The sequence below is a fragment of the Durio zibethinus genome, chromosome 22 (genome assembly GCF_047325235.1).
Source record: "Durio zibethinus cultivar Kanyao isolate XHJ-2024 chromosome 22, ASM4732523v1, whole genome shotgun sequence".
Classification (NCBI taxonomy): Eukaryota; Viridiplantae; Streptophyta; class Magnoliopsida; order Malvales; family Malvaceae; genus Durio; species Durio zibethinus.
The window spans coordinates 19,503,512-19,509,874 of NC_143183.1; the positions used below are offsets into that span (position 1 = coordinate 19,503,512).

General features: G+C 30.3%; 1 long non-coding RNA gene across 2 annotated transcripts; it reads right to left on the reverse strand.

The window, feature by feature from the left end:
- Positions 1-333: 333 nt before the first annotated feature.
- LOC149512667 (uncharacterized) lies at positions 334-6,108 on the reverse strand. 2 transcript variants are annotated; one of them, XR_016332053.1, is made up of 3 exons: positions 6,033-6,108; positions 5,604-5,695; positions 334-4,841 (listed from the first exon to the last, which is right to left on the reverse strand). It is a non-coding gene; the product is annotated as an uncharacterized LOC149512667 (long non-coding RNA). The 2 variants fall into 2 exon arrangements; XR_016332052.1 differs by lacking the exon at positions 6,033-6,108 and having other exon boundaries at positions 5,604-6,019.
- Between the last annotated feature and the right edge of the window lie 255 nt (positions 6,109-6,363).

Below are 6,363 nucleotides of genomic sequence, written 5' to 3' on the forward strand. Positions count from 1 at the left end.
AGTTTTGATTTTCTCTTGAAGCCTTAAAGCTCCATTGAGGTTGTTACTAACTTTAAGAGATCTTTCAATTCGTGCGTGAAAGCTGCCATTAATCTGAGAAATGTGGATTGACAGGTCTACGGCATTCCCTTAACAGAAGGGATCACAAAACAAATGACCTGCTAAGCTAAACCATTCTAAAACTTAGAAAAATTAAAAATTAAAAAACCCTTAGCTTAGCTTAATTGATTCATGCAATCACTTTAAGAGGTGTCATCCATCAAGTCTGGGTTTAAATTCCAACAACTACAATCTCTTTCCCTATACATAGGTTGCGGCCTCTTTTATTAAGAAAAAAAAAAAAAAAGAAAAAAGCTTAAACATCTGCATTGAATGACGTATCAGATTCCTATTCGTAACGGATCCGAGCCTATAAACTAGTTTTGATTGTGTTTAGCTTCCCAAACAGAGAAAAAAAATTGTGAACGCGAGAATAAGAGAAAAACAACAATAATGAAAACAATTAGTTTGAAGAAGCGATTAATTGTGTTAACCAAGGCAGTCTCCATTATGTTTCTGCTCATTGCTGTCCAAGCTCAAGATATCTTCCCCCCTAATGACTTTCCTATGGTTCCTGATGCTCCTGAAGGACCCATTTTGCATCTGGATACAGAATCTCATCCTGAAACGCTTTTACCAACTTCAGAAACTTATGTTAAATGTTATATCTCAGAAACTAATGTTGTATGTAATTGTTATCATTCAGATGGTTCTGTTGAATGTTATAGAACAACTCTGCCTTCACCTTTGGATACCTCATCAAAACCAGATGATGAACATTTGCTCGTAAAAGCCCTGCGGCCTCCGAAAGTTCCTTCTTCTCCTAAAAGTCCTTTGAACAGTCCTTGGTAAAGAAAGGCTCTATCCTTGGTAATTTGTGCAACAACATCTGTAAGCAAAAATGCTTGATTTCCTACTCTTATCACTCCATCTACATTTGCACTCACCATTGTGCAAGGTTATGCTCCATGGTTCCAAATCTGGTATATGAACCTTCCCTTCACTGATCTCCATCATTGCAAAATTTTCATTTTTTTTTTCATTTTAATGTCTGAAAATTTTTTTTATGTGATGTTAATCCTGCTTTTGCAGATAAAGAAGAAAGCAGCAAGCTATGTGAAAGACTGCTACAAAAAGTGCAGCAGGAAATCCTAGTTTACCTATATAATTTGCTCCTATTTTCATGTGATGGAAAAATGCTCTTGGCTTTATGTGAGAATAAAAGATCAATGAGATTGATCTTAACTTGATGTTCATTTCAGACTTATGATCTGTTACTTTTAAAAAACTTTGACTTCATCTAAATTATATTAAACGTCTCTAGTTAGAGAGTCTACCATGAAAATTTGCATCCAAAGACACTCCTCAAAGAAGCAAAAACGCATCAGTAAGAGGATTTTTTTTCCCCCCCTTAAATACGCTGTACGCACCAGTTAGAGTCATAGGTCTCATGAGCCAACGTTTTTGGACTCCTAATATAGTCAGGAAACTTTGCTAAGTTTTTGTAAGGATTTGGTTTTTACTTAAAAAGATATATTATCTAATTCACTTTTAATAGAGTTCTTAAGATTTACAAGTAAAATTAGCATCGCAGCATAAATTTTACTAATTAAAATAAATAAAACATGTGATAATTTTTTAATTTGTGGAATTAAAAAAAAATAGTGTTCGATTTTTCAAAACATTTACCATTTTTTATTTTTTTAAAATACTTTTCATTTTTTATTTTTTTTATTTCATTGAAAACATGTTTGGTTAATACAAATAAATAAGTTTTATTATTTTTAATATAAGTCAAATTATAAGTTTGTGAAAGTAGTAAAAATTTACATATACGAGATCTTATTTTCAATAAAAATTCAAAGATAAATATGATCAGATGAGCTAACCTATATCTGAAACACTCACAAGAAATTAAAAATGACTAAATTTTAAAGATACACCAAATAGCATATTAAAAAAAAGAATAAAAGAATAATACTTTTTTATTATCACTCTCAATAGCGTAACCATTGCTCAAGCACATACCCTCTGTCATATTTATAACTATAATATATATTTATTAAGTTAAAAAAAATCATACAAATTTTAACTTAAATCGCTTGATTAATATAAAAATCAACCATAAAAATAGAAAAAGCAAAGTTAATATCCACTTATATGTAAATGCTAAGTCATATGTAAATAAAAATGATTAATACCAACTCCTACATCAACATAATCCGAATTTAAATCCTATACCAAGACGTTTTAAACATTGGAACAACCATATTTTTTGTATTTAAAAGTCACTTTTGGAATATTTGAATTTTAGGATTATGCTAATACTTATTTAAAATTCAAATAATTCTACACATATAAGAATGTGTTGGCATTTAAAAGTCTCTCTTGGAGTATTGAGACATTCTTTTACTTGTATAAGAAACATGGTTTAGGATTATCCTACTCCCAATCTCAGCAAACACCCAGCATAGAGATATAATATATTATCTAAGTCTGACTATTTCTAAAAATATTAATAAAATATGCAGCAATTGAACCTAAAGTCTATTTCAATATTAAGTTTCCTCTAAATTAAGTGTTAACCATAATGGTCAGATACAGTCTGCATATGTATGTAGGGCTGCACTGTTATGATCAAAGATAACATTTTTCAAATAACTTAGTATTTAAATTTAAAGCGATTGCACTCATCAATATTAAAGTGGAAAGAAAATAACTATAAAATCAACCCACTGACTTTGAGGATAGAAAAAATGAACTATATAAAATCAAATCTATCGACATTTTAAGACAACATATATAAATAATGTCTTCTCAAAAAAGGACCAATGAAACAAAATAGAAGCTGCTTAACAATAACAAACTAAGTCTTGTATTCCATTACTCTGAAGTCGGCTATTAACAACAACCGGTATAAAAAACAAAGCTGGATCTGCCTTTAGATTTATTGTAAAAAAGCAACCTCAATTCCCATTATATGGTCAAGCTTGCACCAAAGAAACATGCAAGCTTTAGAAAAAAATTATTATCATTTTCACCAATCACAAATCACAAAAGCAAAATCTCAAAAGATCACCTAAAATTAAGAATACCAAGATTTTTCAACATATATCAAAGACAAATAGGTTAAAACAACCTAATAATCTGTCCTACTTTTTCTCTTTTCTACAGTTATGGAGTTAGTAAAATCATACTAAGTAGCAAAGGTTTCAGTAAAATCATGCTAACTAGAACAGATACTCCTTACCCTCCACACGCATGGCTTCCAACTTTCTCAGCTTATGTTTAATAATCAGCGCATCCTACAAAAGCCCATTGTAATACATAATTTCCTCCATTTTTTTTAAATGAATACAACTTCCGATCGTTAAACAAAAGCAAGACCTGAAAATAATAAAAATCAGCTCAAAGTACTAACTCTTAATAGAATAGGGTAATCATGACTCATACTTTGTTTTACTTAGGTAGAATAATTTCCTACATCGAGAGTTATTCTTTTCTTCATAAACGCAAGAAAATAGAAGAAAACAACTAAAAAACATCTTATCCTAAGTATATTAACTCCGAATCTTTCTATCATTTTAAACCTATTCTACCTATAAGTCTACTTTTTAGGAAATTCAATAAACCACAAACAACATTCAAGATACAACCACATAGAGAATCATCACACGAAAGGTCAATCATTGGCTTCTTTAATACAACTTTCATTGAAAATTGAAAAGAAACAGGCATGTAAGATTTTTTTTTTTTTTTTCAAATTGTATACAACTCATAAAGTCAAACCTTGGCTTTTTTTATACAATTTTCATTGAAAATTGAAGAGCAACAAGCATGAAAATTTTCTTTTCAAATTGTATACAACTCATAATCATCACCAAAAATAAAATTACCCATCACACCTTAACCATTGTTCAAATTGCAATCTAATCTACCTAATGCTAGCTCTTCCCTAGCACTTACATTAGATGCAAAAACATCAACACATCTCACTCTAATTTTGGACTTGCTAAAAACGGTCTTCAAAGAGATAAAACCAATGTATCAAATCATGTGATTGGTAATGGTTAGTAAGCTTTAACAAAGAGGAGATGCTTGTTTAAGTTTGCCACTTACCCCTACCTTCTCTGTTTTATATCCCATCAACTTTATCCTTAACAATTAGAAGGTGTGCAAGGTAGCTTTTTAGCCTTGTTTGTGCACAAACTGTATGTTTTTTCTTTGCATTCAGTAACATGCAATATCTCTCTTTATTGTGGATAAACAGGATTCTATAGTTATTTCTACAAATATAACTCTCAAAATGGAAGTTAAAAATGAATGTTCCACGACTTTTTTAATTAATCTTTTGAATAGATTTCTATTAGTTTTTACCCTTTCTTTTACCTATGACAAATGAATGTTTAAATTTATGAAGCATGTTTCGATGCTTTCCAACAAATGATATGAGTATGAGACACTTGGGCACATGCTAGACTTAGTAGAGCGTAGGTTTTCTTCTTCCTTTGGTCTCATTCTCAAATCTATGATTATTATTGGGTTCTCTATATCTTAACTTTTCTAGGGGCCACTGTTGAGTGCAGTAGTAAAAATTTAAAGGTTGCAAGTGTAACTTTGTGTATTCAAATCCTTACCTCTTTGAGATAGACTATTAAAAAAATTTTGGAAACTTTGTTCTCGATGCAGATACCTTTTGCAATATCTTGCTTTGGTTGATGAACACCAAACTATTTTGCTATATAACTGCTAGTAGAATGCCTTTGCACCCTCTTTAAATGGAATCACAGGCTGCAGGTATTCTGTTTAATAAAAAGAAAAAAAAATTAAACACTTACCCTTTACATAAACAAAGAGAGCAAAATTGCACAAGCTCCTATTGATCTCAAAGTTAAGTACTTTACTGTTGATAGACTTGACAATTTATGTATTCGTATGATGTAAAATATTAAAATTCGCATATTTATATCATGTTTAATATGAAAATTATGTATTACAATTCGTATTTATATGAAAATATAAAATACATTTTTTTATTGTCTTAAATCATATATAATTATTTTTAAAATTTTAAGTTATGTCACCTGTGTTTCTTATTTCGTATGATATTTGTGTCATATATTATCGTGTCGTGTTTTAAATTATTAGGTCTGAATTTAGCATAGGGAAATTTTATTTAACAAAATTGGATCAGTTAGTTCTCATTTCAAGCATCATTTAGATATTTTTCTGTAACAACTCATTCAAAATAGAACAATTCAAATATAAAAGGGTGATAACTGGCAAACAATGAATCGGACACATTTGAAAGGTAACAGTACCAACGATGCTAACTGACACTTATAGGTTTGACACCCATAATACCCAGGAGAGGTTTTTGTCCCAAATATAAAGAATTTAGCTTGAAGCAGGCATTGAGCCAAGAGTTAATACTGTTATGCTGAAGGGATATGATTTTTGCCCTTTTTCACTTCAACATTTTAAGTTTTGCTAGTAATCACAATCAAAACAAATCATCATAAAAGGAAAACAAAGATAACGTTTAAGTAGAATAAAATTCTTACCTGTTTATGATTCTTCAAGTGAAAAAAGGGAACAATTTTTGGGCTACCTAAATAGTCAAAGACAGCCTTCCTTTTTTTTTTTTTTTCAGCGGCTGCAGATAAGAAATTGAATTAGAAAGTGTATGGATCGTTTAAGAACTCAACGAAAGCAAGAACATTCCTCCAGTGCTTGGGCAAGGAAAGTGAAACGCTCGAAACAAAAACTGGAAACAAAAATCATTCTTCTTTTTCTCGATAGGAGAAGTTGATACGACAACAATAGATCATAACCTCAAACCAACTTAATGGGTCAGGAGAAATAGAGTAAAGAGTCAAATTTCAAAAGCTTGAATGACAAAGACGAAAAGATTGTAAATTGTTAAGCTTGGGTATGAAAAAAAAAAAAAAAACAAAACAAAACAAAAAACTTAAGGTTAGAAAAGGTGTTACCATCTATCCCCCATTTCCCTTACTCCTGCCTGACTTAGGGATGATCAGAGCTTAGTCAAACTGAGTTAAATTTATCTTATGGATTTTTAAAAATGAAAAATGAAAAAATGTTTGATATGTTGTACCTTTTTTTGTTATAAGAGGCTAAAATTTTAGTATAAATAAAAAAAAATTAATTCGAAATTAGATTTTTAATGTCTTTTTAAATGTTTTTAATCACTAAGTAAAATGCTAAAAGCTTGTACTTACTTCTTGAGAACATCGAACTTGGGACAAAAAGGCCATTCGTACGCGGGAGTTGTGCGCCTGTCTTTTCACCATTTTCTTAAGT